This window comes from Thermobia domestica, chromosome 11 (genome assembly GCF_964235325.1).
Source record: "Thermobia domestica chromosome 11, izTheDome1.hap1.1, whole genome shotgun sequence".
Taxonomy (NCBI): Eukaryota; Metazoa; Arthropoda; class Insecta; order Zygentoma; family Lepismatidae; genus Thermobia; species Thermobia domestica.
Genome location: NC_137464.1, coordinates 212706522 through 212725536, shown reverse-complemented (window position 1 = coordinate 212725536; position 19015 = coordinate 212706522). Strand labels below are relative to the sequence as shown.

At 34.1% G+C, this 19015-nt stretch overlaps 1 long non-coding RNA gene across 1 annotated transcript in view; it reads right to left on the bottom strand.

Annotated features, from left to right (window-relative positions):
- Positions 1-12577, bottom strand: part of LOC145664714 (uncharacterized) — a 143448-nt gene extending 130871 nt beyond the window's left edge. Inside the window, exon 1 of the long non-coding RNA XR_014127511.1 lies at positions 12425-12577. This is a non-coding gene — a long non-coding RNA (uncharacterized LOC145664714). The remainder of the gene's footprint in view (positions 1-12424) is intronic.
- Between the last annotated feature and the right edge of the window lie 6438 nt (positions 12578-19015).

Below are 19015 nucleotides of genomic sequence, written 5' to 3'. Positions count from 1 at the left end.
AGAATCACCATTGTGGCCAACGCTACAGTTGTGATGCGATGGCATGAAAAATCTTGTTTCGCGTTGGCGCAAGTGTGTTGCCTGTAATGGGTACTATGTCGTAAAATGATGGCACCATTTGTAGCTGACATTGCAAGCTTTCCACTGATGCCTGTATCGGTGCTATCTGTCAAACACAAATATAGATATCACCTTGGAGGCATTACTTTCTGAATCACCCTCGTATTTGTTTATCTATATATCTCTACATGAAATGTACACTATTAAGTAACAGATTGTATCCAGTGTAGTTTACTCCTAACAGAGATGCATGTACTTCATGTAACTTTGGCGTAATTATTAAATGCCTAATATAGACTAAAGGTGGACATTACGTAAAGGTGACGAAAATCGACTGGAAGCCTTCGAAATGTGGGTGTGGAGAAGAATGGAAGGAATTAGTTGGGTCGAGCGGAAAACGAATGAGAGAGTGTTAGAAATGGTGGGTGAGAAAAGAACACTTTTAGACATTATTAGGAAGAGGAAGAGAAACTGGTTGGGACATTGCCTAAGAAGAGATTGTATCATGAGGGACGTCCTAGAGGGTATGGTGGCGGGAAAGAGAGGGAGGGGGTGAAGGAGACTACAATTAATGGATGATATTAAAACAGAAAGATCATACGCGAAGACGAAAAGGTTAGCGGAGGACCGTGGAGCATGGAAGCTTCTCAGCTGCGGCAAGTTACCTGCCAATAAAGGCAGAATACCTATGATGATGATGAATATAGACTAAATTATGATTTTTTAAATAATGCTCATTATAACACATAACAACAACACTTCTACAAAACTAAATCTAGAATTTCAGAAACTTAGTTATTACTTCTTCCATTGCTAATATGTAGTCAGGACATGAGCGCTCATGTTATTCGCGTGAGGTTCTGGATTCGATTCTCGGTGAGACCACAAGAATGTTCAGTATTTTGATAGTACAATGAGAAAATCGGAGAGTTATTTGCATTAAAGGATAGAAAACTCTTTAACTAGAAAAGCTCTCCTCGCTGGTCTAGCGGTTTGGGTATGTGTCTTCGAGGCATGTGATCCGCGTTCGATTCCCAGTGTTGAGAGCTTAAAAGATTTAATTTCACGACCATTCACTTTCATTAACTATCTGTCTCCTTTAGCCTAAAGAGTATAACCGTGGGACGTTAATCTAAAATATTTCATTTCATTTCTCCTAGTTAGAAAGCCAGAAATAATAGTTTCGGGAGCCCAAGCGCTTACCACGCATCTTCAAGTTGAACATGCACTACTTGATCGACCACTAACATTCGTTGAATGAATAACAGAGAATTTAACTTAGTACAGTGTTCAACACATTAGCTCCCAATTTCTTACTTTAGCTCTCAAGCCCGGAGTTTGCTACTTCTTAATTAGATGACCTCATAATATTACTTCTACATCAGAGAGAGAGATCTTTGTCTAGTACAAATTGTACGTTTTCTAACCATTCATTTATCCCGGAACACCATTCCCTCTTTAAAAGCAAGAAAAATAGGTAGTGAAAATAGGAGAATAAAAGCACAAGTAACGTAATTTAGGGTATTTTGTCAACTGTATGTAATAAACAATTGCTACACGCAAGACAACTAAATTAAGTCAAGGCAGCTAGCCTGTTGTCAAAGAATAACGTAACAAAACAAAACAAAATAAAAAAATGTTGAAAAAAAGTAAGTGTAACACTTGAGGAAGTGAAGTAAGCAATGGAAATCCGAGAAACCTCATAAAAAAAGCAACTCCCTGTGGTCTTCTTTTTTTTCTGCTTCCTAGTAAAAAAAAATAACTTTGTGTAAAGAAGAAGAGCAAGCGAGTACAGAATATCCTTTTTTTTCATTCAAGGTCGTTTCCCACATCGTTGTAATTAAGATTTCTTCGTAAGCAGAGCGGGCGATGGGAGAACACCTTGATCGAAGCGGTTATTGAAATATATGCAACACAAGAAAAAGCAAAATTAATTTTACAAGGAGAAGAACAGTATTATATTTTATTATTTACGTACTTAAACAGAAACTTATGAAAATTATTTTCTCTCTCTCTCTCTCTTGTGAATATAGTACAAAAAGTACTTCCTGATTACTTGGCATGAAGGTACAATAGAAGAAAGCTTCCGAGATAGAATCTGTTGAAAATTAAATGAATGAATATTGCACCATATTTATATTTATTCATGATTCCTTCTGTATACTTTTGGACAAATACATTGTTTATACTATATTTAATTACTTGATTGAATTTATCTTTTATATGGGTCGCGGTAGCTCAGCGATAGAGCGCTCATTTCTGGTGCATGGTGTGCTTGGTTCGATCCCAGCTCGACCCAAGTGAGCTTTGTGCTGAACAAATACCGTGTGCGTGGATTTTCTCGGGGTTCTCCCGTTTTTCTTCCTTTTTTACATTCCACTTTTTTTATTCCAACATTTCCTTCATTTCTCATCATCACCATCACCTTTAGCCTAGCCGGCATCACCGTGAGACGTAAAACCTAAAGATTTCATTTCATTTCGTTTTTATCTTTTATATATTTGACGTATTTAACAAACTTCCAGTTACAACCTGCGAGGCCAATTATCCCTCGAATTACATTATATCACAAGAGCATTAGTGGAATAGGAAGTAAAAGGAACTTTGTCAGTGCTTAAAGATACAATTTGCAGCGGGAGTCCCAAGTTTCATTCCTGGTGGGAGCTCATGTGGTTTGCATCGCACGTTAAGCTGTATATCCACGTTTCATATAGCCTCGCTCCTAAAAAAAGGACATTAAACTCTAATACAATCAAGCAGTATTCTCCTTTTGAAACTGAGTGGAAAACCTGGAAAAACTCTCAGTCAGAATCGCCAACCACTGGTTCGAACTCAGGACCTCTCTATTGCGAAGCAAGAAGTCTAACAAGATTACGCTTGTTTGGTATTTATGTTTTATATATTTATTCACATACATTTGTAGGCTCTTGGCCTAACTGTAAGGTTAGAATTAGATATAAGTCCGAGAATGCCTTATATCCATCTAATAGGATAAATCACATAACACTCTCAATATAACCAGGAAATATCCTTAAAGTATGCGATATGTAGGTAAATGCATATGCCATGTATTGGATGCAGACAGAAAAAGGACGCGTGGAAACTAATCAAGTATTGTATTATATTTAAAGTAGGATTCTTGGTCTCTAAAATAACTTGAGCCAAAATATCAAGCATAAACAGAGTAATCTATTGACCCTCAAGACCCGATAGACTGACATTTCAATTCTAAAACTAACAATGATTGTAATCTCTAGGGATGTGCAGGAGACAAGATTTGAAACTGTCTCGTCTCGAAAATGTGCTGTAAAAGTGATGTCTCGACTCGAAAAAAAATATATATTTCTATTGGAAGAGCTGTGTCTCGACTCGACTCGAGCGCATCCCTAGTAATCTGAGCCAAAAATCAGCCACAACCTCAACCAATTAAAGTGAAATTGAAGGACATGAAATGATGAATAAAATAGGATAGATGTAATAATTCAATTCCATGTCTTTCTTCTATAATTTGAGAGGACGTCCGCTGAATTATCATTTTTTTAGAACCCCGAACAACCCATGTGCTTTTATCTGCCTTCGGTGTAGAAGACCCAAATTCGATTGCCGGTCGGGGATCATGTGGTTCGGATTTCACGTTAAAATACAGGTCTACGTATGATATAGCCTCAGTGCTAAAAGGGACGCCAAAGCTCCAAATCAACCAACAAACCAGCTCATGTATTTTTTTCTGCGTATTCAAGCTCAGTTACTAACACATACAATTCCAGTCATATTTCAAAATGTAGGTACTTCAAAATAAACTTTTTATAACTTCAACGAAAAAAAGCGGCATTAAATTTCAAAAATAAAAATAGTATTGAATGATCAATACATTTCAGTGAATATCAATAAACGTTCATGTCTAGTAACGATGGCATGTTTCGTGGAGGTTGTATTGGCATCCACTGAATCACTGTAGAAGCTGTGAGATAAGATGCGTGACGAAGAAATCATGAACTTCAGCGATGATGATGATGATGTAAGAGACAGAGAAAGTCGTGGCCTTGACCTTAATCTGAGTCAGACCCAAAGAGTTTGTAGTATAATTTCTCTCTATTAAAAGCCATGCATTTCTTTCAACGGCTTCCATACAAAAGATTCGTTACATACGAAGACGCTTTATTAGTAATAAATTATACTAAAGGCATCACAAGCTAATTGCACTTAGCTGGAAGGAGTTCCTTCTACTCAAAATATAAACTCAATTTTGAGAGATTTTGTTTGGTTTGCATCTGTAAGAGGAGAAAGAAAAAAAGTCCCATCAAGGTTCCGGATGTTTTCTGGCTACGTAATTATTAGATCTACTTCAGGGTTGCGAGAATATTTGACTGAGACAGACTGAGAATCAATTATATGAAGCATACACACGTGAGCGGGCAAGGAAGAGAAAAAAATATAGCAACCTTGACTCGTATGAACTTTTCTTATATCGTTTGCGGTGGTGTTCCAGCAACCCCCTCAGGGCCTATGGACGAACTCTTGTGAGATTCACATATTTATTTATATATATGTGCTCTCATCCATGAAGAGGTACCTTATAATAAAAATAACTATGACAAAAGCGTGTATGTCCCTTTACGCAGGAAATTTAGATGATCTCTCATCGAATATCTTCCTCGTACACATCATCAACGTGTCTTTTTAAGATTAGATTAATTACGCTTACTTCATTTTACGTGAGCGCTAGTAATGACCTATTTGCAAGTACCTATGTTGATCTATTACGTTTATTATTACCTCATACGATAGTAACTTTTTTAACTTCACTCATACTTATTTCAAGTTCAAAAGGGGAGAAAATGAGTTGAGTTTAATGATTAATACGATCAGTTCCAGTTTCAACTCTCGGTACAGAGGTTATAAAATTACTAGTTTTCCAATTGAGCTAATGCCCAAGATAGTTGTTGCCTAAAAATTAGGAATAAAGACATCGAACCACAGACATACCGTCGCATGAGAACCAAAGGAACGTAACTCCATTTTCATTGGTTTACAGGCGAGAGGACAAAAATATTATTTTCTTACAAAGATTTGTTTTTAAATAAGATGGTAACTTTTTGAACTACATTACAACAGGTGATCGACAAGGAGAACAGATGGCGTTACGTTCCATTTACAACAAGTGGGCTTTCAAAATTATGTCCAAACATGAAGAAACCGAAAACCGCATTTTTGGAGTTACGTTTCACTGGTTCTCATGCGACGATATGTTATTAAGGATTTTTATTTAGTCAAATAACGCAAAACTGAAATGGTAATTTAAATATGGAATCTAATAATTTAATTATCCATTTTTTGGTAAGCTTAATGTGCACCCTGATAACACATACCCTTACCATCGTAGCACAACTATGGAAATTTAATAAAGTACAAGGTTTCTCAGTGATAAAGCACTTACCTTTTAGTGAGGGATTCCTGATTCGATTCCAGTCAATGTTGGTTTGTGGTGGACAACATCGTGTTGTGAGTATCCTTGGGGTTCTATCGTTTTCTCCCACATGTTCATTCCACCAATTATTATGTAATTATTTTTTATTAATCATCCGTCTCCTCTAGCCTAAAGAAGCATCACGTAAATTCCATTTCATTTTAAAGAAATTTGTGAAACAGAATTCTTGAAGTAACTTACGGTTCAGTACTAATTCGATCCCTAAAGTATGACATCTATAACCATTGGTTACACGTATCATTTGTACAATATAGAAGCTATCATATCTAGATATCAAAAGCCAAAGGAAAACTTATTTTTTGTTGAAAGGTACTATACTCGCATTCGTGTCATAAACTAAAGTAACATGTCAGTTACAATACTGGGCTGAAAAAAGTAAATCCTTGAATCCTCAGATTTCGAGTTGGAATCATCTAGTGTTAGAGAAATGATGCACTCGAAATATGTCATTGCATATGGGATTTAAAAAACAAGCAAAAGATTCCTAATATGTATGGGTTGAAATTCGTCATTTCGCAGATAAAAGATACTGGATGCATCGAATGAGAAAATTAATTTCAAAGTGACCGTGCTCCAAAACTATGAAACCTAAGAAGGTTAAATTCTTAATAAGATACACGTAAGCAATGAATTTTATGAAATTTTTATTTTATAAGCCAGTGTATCTGAAATGTTTGGTAAGTACAAACTTTAGCAATTCGAAATATTTTATTTGCTTATCTCATAACTGAATGTTTATATTAGAAAAAACATTTGAGTGAAAATCCCTATATAACATTACCAAGTGGAAAAGAAATGGAAAATAAACTTCAATTAACCAATTTTAAAAAAATCAAAGGAAGGTGTTGTGAGTGGTTGCATAAAAACTGAAAAAAAACTCGTTACCACATAGAAATGGTAAAGAGATCATTTCTGGTAAATAGGGGAAAACTTGAAACTATTTACTAAATATTTATGAGAAATACGACAATTAATCTATACTTAACCTAGACCCCGCAGTTTTTGAGCTAGATTACTTTAAACTTGATATTTTACGTTATTTTATTTTATTTTTTCATATTACATCCATCAAACATTTTTCAACTATGTGCATTAAGCTTTTTTGCTCGTTTTGAGGCTCTCTATGCTACTGTACTTCACATCTCAGATGTCCAAATTTGCGATCCTGATTCGATCTAAGGAATATAATGCTTGATCGCAAGCCCTGTACGTGCAGATCAAGCCAAACCCGGAATCCGAGTGAGCGCGAGCTTTACTGCACATTGTGAGTCTGAAACTGCTCGAACCGGAGTGAGTCCCCATTATAAAATGGCCATTTTTGCTAAAGGTTTGCCATTTTATTGACACCCAATTTATGTCATTACCAGTGGTATACACACAATTCCATCAAGATAATTTCCCAAGCTCGGTACACGTGTTATTTTTATCTACATATCTTAATACGGTAAATGTTTATTGTTCAATATTATCTTGTTTAAAAGATTGGAATTGTAGTCCCCCGTTGCGTATATCACTGCTCATCGTATACTATACACAATGCATTTTTAAAATTAAAAACGAAAGAGAAATTAGTCTCACTTTTCCTGTTCCATAGTACGTGTACGTACCAGGGTAAGTTCCAACATGCAAATGAACACTAGAACCACTTTCCGATAATGATGAACGCATGTAATGTATCAATCAACAAGACACCTTGCACTTGAAAATTGTAATTTATTTTGTAAATTTATTCAATTGAACTAGACAAACAGAAATGCAACACGGGGTCAAGATCGGTCGCAATTCTGCTCAGCTAACATCAAGAAATAATACATTTGAAAAAAAAGCAGTTTTCTTAATGGGTATACAATCAGGTTATGTACTTCTGTCCCAAGAAATATAAAATTAACTCTTGAGAGCCTACTTCATGCGTTTTGCTCATTACGATACACCGAATGCCCAAAGAAGTTGTTTGATGCGATTACTGTTCAAATACTTTTGCTGTTAATGGGTCTTAGGGATTGGAAGAAAAAAACTGGACAATTGAAGGTCGATTACTACTGTTGAAAGTGTCGTTGTACAAAAACAAATGTACTTTGCATCCTCCGTGATAATAATAGTGAGAAGACATAGTCACATGAATTCATAAGAGACAAAAGAATTACTAAAATTACCACAGATTTAGTTTTATTACTCGTAGAAACAAAAGAAGAATGAAGAAGGAAGTTCTAGTATTATGGCTGCCAGTTGGATATTGTGAAGTATACTCCGAGTACAATTATGGCTTGAAAATAGTGCTGATTCAGCAATTTAGCGCTAGGTTATGAGTTCTATTTCAGTTTCCAACATAGATTTGATATCAACACTATTTTGTTGCTGGGGACAGTGTGGCTCAGTGGTAGAACGCTTACCTCAGGTGCGTGGGGTCCTTGGTTTAGTCCACGACCAAGTAAGTTTGTGGTGGACATCGTGTCCGTGGGTTTTCTCGTGGCGTTTTCTTTTCCTCCCACTTTCTCATTCCACCAATTCTTTCATCAGCATTCACTTGTTTTATTCATCGTCTTCCTTAGTCTAAAAGACCTAATCGTGTGACGTTAAACTGAAAGATTTCCTTTCATTTCACTATTTTGTTGCGTAAATTTTTTCTCGCTATTCTCCCACACTACCCATTAATGGAATCATAGCAGTAATTTTACACTCATAATTGAGTTGAGTTGAGTTGATGGAGAGTTTAACGTTCCTTTCAGGAACGACAAACACCGTGTACATGATTTTCTTGAGGTTCTCCCGTTTCCTCCCACTTTCTTCATTCCGCCATTTCTTTCATTTCTCATCATCACCGTCCCCTTTAGCCTAGCAGGCATAACCGTGGGAAGTAAAACAAAGATTTCATTTCGTTTTTATCTTTGACATCCGCAAATGTCTTGAAGAATATGAAAAATGGTGGCGCGGTGAGACTAATGACTCTGATGAATATTGTTAATGAAGGTATGTTAATGGTTTATAGTATATACATTACTTCTAGCAATTTTCTTGTAATCACGTTCCCAAATTCCAAATAATGAAGCCAAACTTTACATATTTAAAACCGTCCTTCTATTGTTTGACACATAATATTTTTTAAAGATATGACTATTAGTTATTTTCGCAACTTTTTTTCCCCTTAAAAAAAGGAAAGTTAAACATCTTTTCTGTCTAAACAGCCGGTCCAAGTTTCTGCTAATTTTACTAATCATTTGTGATTAGGAACATTTGAGTAAAACATGCATCTTTTTTCAAGAATTGGTGACACGCTAAGTAACATTACAAAACAAACTTACATCACCCAACTTTGTTTATTTTCCAAAAGAGAAAAAGAATGCATAATGAACAAAATAATTCGACATTGAACATTTTCCTTTTGAAATAAAGTTTTTTATGATTCATTTTTTTCAAAGAAAAGGAAATATGAACGAGATTATAATTTAATTCCAAAAAAATGCAGTAATGTAGTTCTTGTTCCCTTTTTCTTTTTACTGTGCGGTAACTAAAAAAAAAACTGTTAAGTACCTTTAGGCAAATGAATGCTCAGAGGCAGATGTTACATGTCCTGATTTTCAGACTGTATTTACTCATACTCACGTTTTCACTTTCTTTTAAACAAGTTTTAGAGCACGGAAAAAATGTCTGTGAACAAGAAAAAAAAGAGGGGAGTAGGGAAAACTGGCCGTGACCTTTAATTAAAACGAATAACTTATTTACGATTCACGTGATATTACAGTACATGCTTCAAAACCGAATCACTGTTACAGTATGTCAACGGGATGAAAGAGATTGAAAGTTGGTTTTCTTTGTATTTTTTGGCTATTTTTCATGAAAGAATTTCGTTTTTCTAACTAAACATTTGTATTATTATTTTACGTTTCTTGATTTAGAGAAAAATGCTATGATAGATTATTATTATACTATTTAATACAATACGAAGAATATTTTTAAATAACACATAACTGAGATTATATATTAAGAAGATATTTAAAAAGAAACTTCAAGATAGTGAAAAATTTAACATAGAATAATACAATATCTGAGCAAAATACACAGTTTTAAATTAAAATATTGATATATAACAATTTCACCAACTAACTAAACATTTGACTCCATCTGACACATTATATATATTATAATTATAATGTATCTGATGAAACCAAATCTCCAGTCAGTTGGCGAAACTGCTAACACATCAGTATTTTAATTAAAAACTTTATCTTTGCTCAGAGATTGAGTTTTGAGCCAGATAGTTGGTGCAAAATGGTACTATTAACTTAATTTGTGTTAGGACAGACAGTAATTTTCTACATGTATAAATGGTCTGTCAATTCTAAGACCCAGTATTTAATTATGAAAATTTTTGGCTTGGATTTGATATATCAATACTATGTATAAAATACCTAATGGGTTTTAAATACTTGAATGAAGTTACAAATAACATTACCATTTAATCGGTTTGGTTATTTGGTATCATGTTAAGAGGACACAATTAGAGGTAAGTAGTCTCACGTAGCGTAGTCGCGAACGCTCTCGTCTTTGGTGCGAGTGGTCGCGGGTTCGACTCCCGTTATTAACATTCGGTCGAAAAAGTGTAAAATCTTTTTTCAGGTCAGCCATCCTGAGTGAGGTATTTCTGGGTTTCCTCATTCATACCAGGCAAAAGCCGGGATGGTACCTAATATATAGGTTCCAGTCCGCTTCCTTCTTTCCCTTCTTTGGATAGAGTAATCGTCAAGGGACGTCATCCCCCATACGTAACGAGTTAACATGGCCATAGGTGCCGAAATGCCCGAAATCTAATTCCTAATCCTAACATTTAGAGTTAATTCGATTCTTTAACAAGAAATATTAATATTGTTAATCAAAATTTGTCACTTTTTTGCTAATGTGTTCTTAATGTAATTTCATCTTCTGTCTTCAAAATAGTTAAAATAAAATATAATGATAAATCTGTAATTATTTGTTGTATATGACTTAGTCAATTTATCTCTCATTTTTCTTACTCCCCGAAGACATGATTCAAATTTTGTTATTAAAATTTCTAAATATAGTTTTATACATTCTGATTGATCACGTTCCTATAGTATATTTGTCATACTTTCTATGTACTAATCTCGCAATACCTGTATATCATGAGTTCATATCCCAATCAGGGGATAGATGTTATGTATTGCTCTTTTCACCATTCTTCATGATCATCATTCATTTCTCGTGACCTTCTTTAGCCTAAAGAGCATAACTATGGCACGTAAAACTAAAATAAATCAATATAATGCAATAAACTAATCTTTTCATACCATCTTCTAGGAAGAGTAGTTGGTTTTACAAACTAGCCGTACTTGTAAGGTATGATTTTAATAATTTCATCTCTTTTAAGCATTGGAAACTATGGTATACAACTAGAAACAAATTTATTCCACTCTAAAGTTTTAGTTGTTGCTTCAGCAATAACCACTACTTAAGCCTAAAAATAAATTAGAGTTGAATCAAAAAAAATCGATTTCTTCGTCTAAAGTTCCGTCAAGTTCTTGACGAATAGGAAATGAAATGAAATATTTCAGTTTTACGTCCCACTTATGTCAGCTAGGCTAAAGGAAACGGTGATGGTGAGAAATGAATGAAATGGTGGAATGAAGAAAGTGGGAGCAAACGGGAGGACCCAGAGAAAACCCACGAACACAGTGTTTGCCCACCACAAAGCTCACTTGGTGCGAACTGGGGTCGAACCAAGGACCCCATGCACCAGACGTGAACCCTCTACCACTGAGCTTCCGCGGACCGTCCTTGAGAAATACGGAACTATTATCGTTAATATGAAATTTTAATTATAATAACATTATTGTTTCTCGTCCTTAAATAATCTAATGAGTTATATTTCAACGAGATTCTGAATATTGTGTAAAAAACGAAGAGTAAATTGTAATATTATTGTAATTGATCCATGATAAAAATGATTAAACATTGTGTAGTATTGATACATCAAATGTAAAACTAAGTTTTTCCTAATTGAATGTTGGATTTTAGTATTCATACTACATGTGAAAAATTATTCGATGGTCTATCACAAATTAAACTTAGATTATAAATTTTACTATCTTGCAGTTGTATTACATTTTTTGCATTAAAAATTTTTTTTTCTTTTTTGCCCACAGTGGCGGATCTAGAAAGTAAAAACTTGGGGCCAGCCGAAACCCAAACTATGATATTTACATCATGAGTTTACTATAAATTTTCAAAAATGTATAAATAATAGCTTCAGTTACTTTTGTCAGTCAAAAAACTGGGAGTCTTAGGCCCCCCGGCCCCGGGATAGATCCGTCACTGCCATGTGCACGTCTGAAAATGGAATGACCTTATAACCGTGTACTGATTTTTGATTTCATTTGGATCCCCATGTTAGATATTGATAAGTAAGGATTTCGATGCAATATAATTTCTTCTTTCTCTTGAGAAAGTTAGAAATTAATATGTTACATGTACAGACCATAAAGGCCAGCCCATAAGAAGAAATTGGAAGTCCAACACATAAGAAAGTAGATCTTATTCAGATTCTGACCGTTTTTATCGACAATTTTTCGCAGCACTACCTATTTAAAAAAATATATAAATATAAAGTAAAAATGTAAAAATTAGCATTGAAAGTTAAACGAGGGTTGATTTCTCGACACATCAATGAAAATTGCATTTAACAACCAGAAACGAAATGAGTTCAAAATTGATGCTGAAATTCATAAACAAACCAAACAGAGAAAAAACGCACAAAAACACATTACAGACACACACACACACGATCACGATGAAATTCGGTAATTTTTTCGGGTATAACTTGAAGTAAAACAAAATTTTGTAATTTGAAATTTCGTTACTCACAGACTATATAAAGTGACAGCACATCAATCAGTGACCATCCACAATCAATCAGTCGGTCAGCCCTTTTGTGAGTGAGTAGAACCTATACAATAGCTATGTATGTAAGTACTGTATGTTCCTTCCCTCTCTTTTCACTTGATCAACCCACCACACGACCCAAGATGTATACAGCAACAAATTGTTAAGGAATCGGATAGCGCAGTCCTACTTATAACCCCGGTTAAGACCCAGTTAGGGCGATCATGTAGTTGTTCTTATGGCAGGAACTGAGGGACGCGGGGAAATGGTGGGGGGAAGATGAGCAAGGTTCGCCAATGACGTCATGAGTTTTTTTTCTTTCGTATGTTTTCTGTGCCCAACGAGTGCAATAACACATTATGCAATATTCAATAAAGGGGTCCAGTGAGAAATTTTTAACAAAAAACTATATTTTTTAAAAAAGAATAACAAAGCAACACTCAATTTGTGAAATATGGCTCTTCATTTATTTTTAGATAATATTTTTCTGACTAATATTTTGCAACTCAATCCGTTTTGTGTTTTGTAGTATATTTTTGTATAGTAAAGCTGTAAGTTTATGTGAACTTGGCATACGCAATAGGAGGGATTACGGTTAGCCAATGATGTCAGTCGATGCAACCACGTGGCGTGCCATTGGCCGCGGAGATTTGTTGTTGAAGGAAAAATTCGCGTGTGCTGGCTGGGTTGGGATTTGGTTGCGGTTCTGTCTTCTATCTTGTCTTGACCGTGTTGTTGTTGTGTGTGTGTTGTTCAGTCGGAGCCGGCACTTTTACTTGGTATTCGCTATACGTGACACCGGCGGAGAAACTCCAGGTGAACTTGACCTTCGAGGCAGAGGGAGCAGTAATGCTTCAGTCACAGTCACTAACAGTACATGTCATATTTGCAAGTAATACTATTTGTCATACATCATGTTGTCCCCCTTGTATTCAACACACTGCTTCACGGACTCTATAGGTGTCTCCAGAGCATAGTTACAAAAGGAACATGACACCAATGCGATGAAGCAAGTTACTTTCCTACTCACATTTTTTTTTTTATTTCAAGAAAAAATAAAACTATTTGTTAACTTCTTACCTTAGACCTAAATATCCGGATATTTCTTTCTTAGTTGTGCAAGATCAGGTATATATGTTTTTTTACTAATCTAAAATCCGCATACTATGGTATCTTCCTGTCTTGCTATATTTCTTGGCACTTCTTAAGTTAGTACATGTGGTGCGTTTTTGAAATAAAAATACCATTTTGTCTTGCAAGGAATCTATTTTTTAAATTGATTCATTAGAATTTTATTGTAAAACAAAAATTTTCTAGTTGCAAAATAGTACATTGGAAATATTACATTCAAAACATCCGTAAATCGTCTCTGTTACAGAAAAATCACTGGAAAAACAAATGATGAAATATTTGTTATTCAAATAAATAAATAAATAAATAAATTATAGCGTGATAACTTGAATAAATTTAGTTTTCTAAAAGTAAAGAAAATGAATAGTGTACACACATCATATACATGCTGCATGTATGTGTGTGTTTGTGTGCGTAATTATAGTCTCAGATAGATGCAAGTAATGTGTCAATTGATTTTGTTCCATGTTTTAAATTTAACTTTCAGACGTTCTTTAAGAAGGTACGAATTCATTGACTTCGACATCATAATTTCCAGTCCAATACTGCCTAAGGCTGATATTGCATTTGTATGATCCAGTTAGGTTTCTCGACTTCCTTTTCCCTAAGGTAAACTAAACTGGTCTCAATTGACTATCTCACATGAGCATAATTGTTGTATCCTAATGAGTTATGAATCGTTTGAAAGTGTATAAATAATGGATGCAAATAAGAAATATTTAATCCTGTATTTAACACTGAGTGACTGATTGATCAACTCCCCAACCAAATCATTTAAACTATAAACTTGAAATTTGGACAGATAATAGGATTTCTGATGTCAGATTTCACTAAGTAAGGATTTTTGGTAATTCGACAGGGAAGGAAGAAAGAGTGATGGTAATTTTTATCTTCAAATGTGAATATCTCAGAATCTCTGAAGGTTAGACACATGAAATTTAGTATATGGACTTCTCATTTAAAATAATTAAACAAGTGTTTTTTTATTGCGTTCTGATATTAGTCCTAGAACAGATAAAAAGGTGGTGGGATTATAGTTATTATTATACAATTACATATTTCGGATTCTCTTAAGTTAGATAAGTGAAATTCCGTATTTGGAATGCTCATTTAAAATAATTAGACACGCGTTTCACTGTTTTTTTATATTTGTCTTAGAAGGGAAGAAAACAACTAGAAGAAAAGAGAGTAAGGTTACAATTGTTATAATTGGATATCTATATCTCGAAATTCATTAAATTTAGGGACAAGAAATTTGATGTTTAGATTTTTCATTTAAAATGATTAAAGACGTGTTTAAACGGTTTTTGATACCTTCCCTACAAGGGAAGAAAATAGGCAGGTAGAAAAAAGGAGTGAGGATTTGAATTGTTAAAACAAGATGGCGATATCCCGAAATTCGTTAAGTTTAGAGGCATGAAATTTGGTATTTAGTTTTTTCATTTGAAATAATTATTAAGAATATTTTAACGTTTCTTGATATTTTTCCTACAAGAGAAGAAAAAAGTCGATAAGGAAAAAAGAATCAAGATTACAGTTGTTACAAGATCAAAATCACTTAAAGTTAGAGGCATGGAAATTGGAATTTTGGCTTTTAATTTAAAATAATTAAAGATATATCTCAGCAATTTTTTCCTTAAAAGGGAATAGAAAAACTCGGGTTTGTAATTGTTAAAATAACATGGCTATATCTCGAAATTCCTTAAGAGTAGAAATGTGTTGGGGATATGAGAGGTACGAGGCCGTAGGCTGAGGAGATGCCGAGATTTCGGGACGAAGTCCTTAGCTAACCTAAGGCTAGTCTCTATTAAGAAGAAGACGTGACTGACTGATCAACGTCCAGGCTGTTTAAGCTAGAAGCTTGAAATTTGAACAGTGTATAGAATTGGTGATGTAAGGTACCACTAAAAAAGGATATGTGGAAATTGGACGTGGAAGGGAGGGATATAGAGAACGCAATTGTTATAGTCTAACCTTATTTCCGAAACTATGAAGAGTAAAGACATCGAATTTGGTGGTTTAAAATAATCAGACACGTGTTTAACCGTTTATATATATATATATATATATATATATATATATATATATATATATATATATATATATATATATATATATATATATATATATATATATATATATATATATATATATATATTCTCTACGAGGGAAGGGAAAAATTCGGGGAAAAAAGGTGGGGCTACTATTGTTGTAACAGGATGACCATATCTCGAAATGCTTTAAGGATAAAGACAAGAAACTTGATATTCTTACTTTTCAATTAAGATAATTAAAGATGTGTTTTAGCGTATTTATAAATACTTTCTCTAGAAGGAAAGAAAAAGGAGGGAGAAATGATTGGGGGTTGCAGTTGTTAAAATAAGATGACCATATGTCGAAATCCCTTAAGGTAAGAGACATTCATTTGGTATTTAAACTTTTCATTTAAAATAATTAAAACTATATTTCAGTGTTTTTAAAAATATTTCTCCTAGAAGGGAAGAAAAAGGCGGGAATAAAAAGAGTAGGGGTTGCAATTGTTATAAAATGTAGGCTATATCTCGAACTTGTATGCATTAACGACATAACTAAGCAAATCATACACAGAAAGCAAATCAAAGAGAAATCGCAGTCAGGAAGCTTGAAAACTATGTCGCGCAGACTGTACGCTTTTTATAGTTAAATTTTCATGTAAGATTCGAAAGCAATTTTTCGATAGACTTCCTCTTACGCCAAAACAGTCTAACTACAATTTATCTTTCAGTTGATGTTTTGAGAATGGTTTATTTAGATTTCCGTTCGTTTAAAATCGCTATATGGAATAGCTTCAGTGTTATGCTTTAAAATCGTATGCTTAAATTTTCAAGCAATCCTAGGTCTGAAACAACTCTTTGCGAAACTGTGTTTATAGGTTCATTTTTTTATTATCATTTTAGGAATCACATATTTTATTTGACCCTGTTAACCGGAAACACATGGTAGAGATATAATATTTATCACGTGTTATTTGTAGAAGAAAACGAAGGAATAATTTGTAGATAGTTTCACAGAATTGTTCAGTGTGATTTTAGGCATATGTAATGGAACATAGCTAAATCAGGTTGATATTATGTTCAAATTATGTATGCTATTGGACGAAAATACTTGTACCTGAGTCATATACAAATCCTTTAACGTAATTACTTGCATAGCATCTTGGGTTGCATAGCTTTAGATTCTGTACGCTATTAGATAAAGTACACCTGAGAAGTATGCAAACCCCTTAAACATAATACTTTATTGGGTTACTAAACATATCTTCAAATCCTATACGCTATTAGGTGAAAGTATCCCTCATACATATGCAACGTGTTAAACATAACATTTTCTTGAGTTGAATATCTTTAAATCCTATACGCCAGTGTTACCCAATCTGGGCCCGCGAACCTCCGGAGGTCACGACAAACTTAGTGAACTGTTTTGTGATTCGGCGTTTAAAATGCTGTTTTCTTTGTTATTGTTAATTGAATTTTGGCTAAAGTCTAAAGTTGTTTGTTGTGAAATTCCCAAGAGGGCTGTGAGACATCGTCACTTTGCAAAGTGTCGTATTTCAATTTTTCTCATTTTTCAGGAGAGCGATTTGAAATTTTGCGCCTATTTTACTTTCCTGTTACGCTCGTGTTTACCAACAAATATTTACCAATTTTTGACATAATGTAGCCAAAAGTGTATTCCTTAATACTGTATGTTCAAATTAAATAATATTGTAATATTAAATCATAAAAATATGTTATTTGAGATACGTCACTTGGCAAAAAAAAATGTTTGTTTTAAAAATGAGTTACGTCACAGTGACTTGTTTTTGGGATATAAGAATAATGTAAATTGAAGATGGCAAACTAAATTTGTAAATTTGTGTACACCTAAGTTGCTGTATTCATCTTTGATGTGAGTAAGTTATAAGAAATAGTAAAAAAAACGATAGATTCAAAAGTCTTATTTCTTTCCTTAATTAATTAAACATGTTGATGAAATTAATAACAAAAAAACAAACTACCGGTAATAAGGCTAATGACCTTTCATCAAAAAAGGAAAGAAAAAATGAAATGAAATGAAATCTTTGAGTTTTACGTCGCACGATTATGCCGGCTAGGCTAAAGGAGACGGTGAAGATAAGAAATGAATGAAATGGTGGGATGAAGGAAGTGGGAGGAAACGGGAGAACCCCGAGGAAACCCACGCACACAGTGTTTGTCCACCACAAAGTTCACTTGGCGGGAGTAGTGTTTGAACCCAGGACCCCATGCACTAGAGGTGAACGCTCTACCACTGAGCCACCGCGATCCCCAAAAAAGGAAAGAATATGGTATGAAATTAATACTATAAATTAACAGTATTAAGAGGATATGGAGCTGTATGAAAGGAAAATAATATTCCAGACAGAGTATAAATAATAAAATGAAAAATAAGTTATCGTAACTAAACTGGAATATAATAGTATTCTTTTAAGTAAACATAAGTATAACTAAATGATTATAGCAAATAGCACCTCCATACAATACTCTACTGAAGATAACTGAACCATGTCCATAAAGTAATTTAAAAATCAGTTTTGAAGTTAACAAAACTAGAAAAAGAAAGAAACTCGCTTTTGTCGCTGTCCTAATGGTGGGGGTGCAAGTAAAATTGTTGGTGCTCAGACATTCGTATGACAGGAGTAGGTCACCAGTTATAAGTTGGAGTTCCTTGTAGTCTAATTGTAGGTGGCTGGTTTTGTAGAAAATAGTTGTCGGCAGTGACGTAACTAGGGGGGGGGGGCAAATGGGGCTTATGCCACTTGCGCCTCATTGAGGGGGCCCAAAACTGGGCAAATACGTATTTATTTTCACTATAAGGCAAGGAAAGGAGTTTTAGCAAACTAAAGATCATAAAAAAATACCTCAGAAACTTGACAGGACAACAATGACTCACTAACCTTAGCATCATATCCATAGAGCATAAGTTAGCTTTTTCTAAGTTATCTTTTGAGGACATTGTAAAAACGTTTGTAGACAAAGAGCTCCCAATGTTAAATTTTAGTTCCAGCTTTATGAGTATTCATTTTACTTACATCGATTACAAGAGATTTGCAAAATATCCGAGTATATTTCTAATACTTGAGGCAACAGCCGTTTGTCATAATTGAATATTATATTCTAAAGCGACAGATTGTTGATTCACGCTACACATACGCACATCCCTACATATTAAATATATATATATATATATATATATATATATATATATATATTGTGATTTGAAGTTATTATGATAAGACTACGAGAATATGTCAAGCATGCTACTCTTAGATTATTTAGCAATCAACTACTGATTAGTTTGATGTATTATCTTGTACGAAAGATTAAATTATGTACTGCGATTTTGAAATTAAGCTTCACCACTTGAAGAAAAATGGAGTTGGAG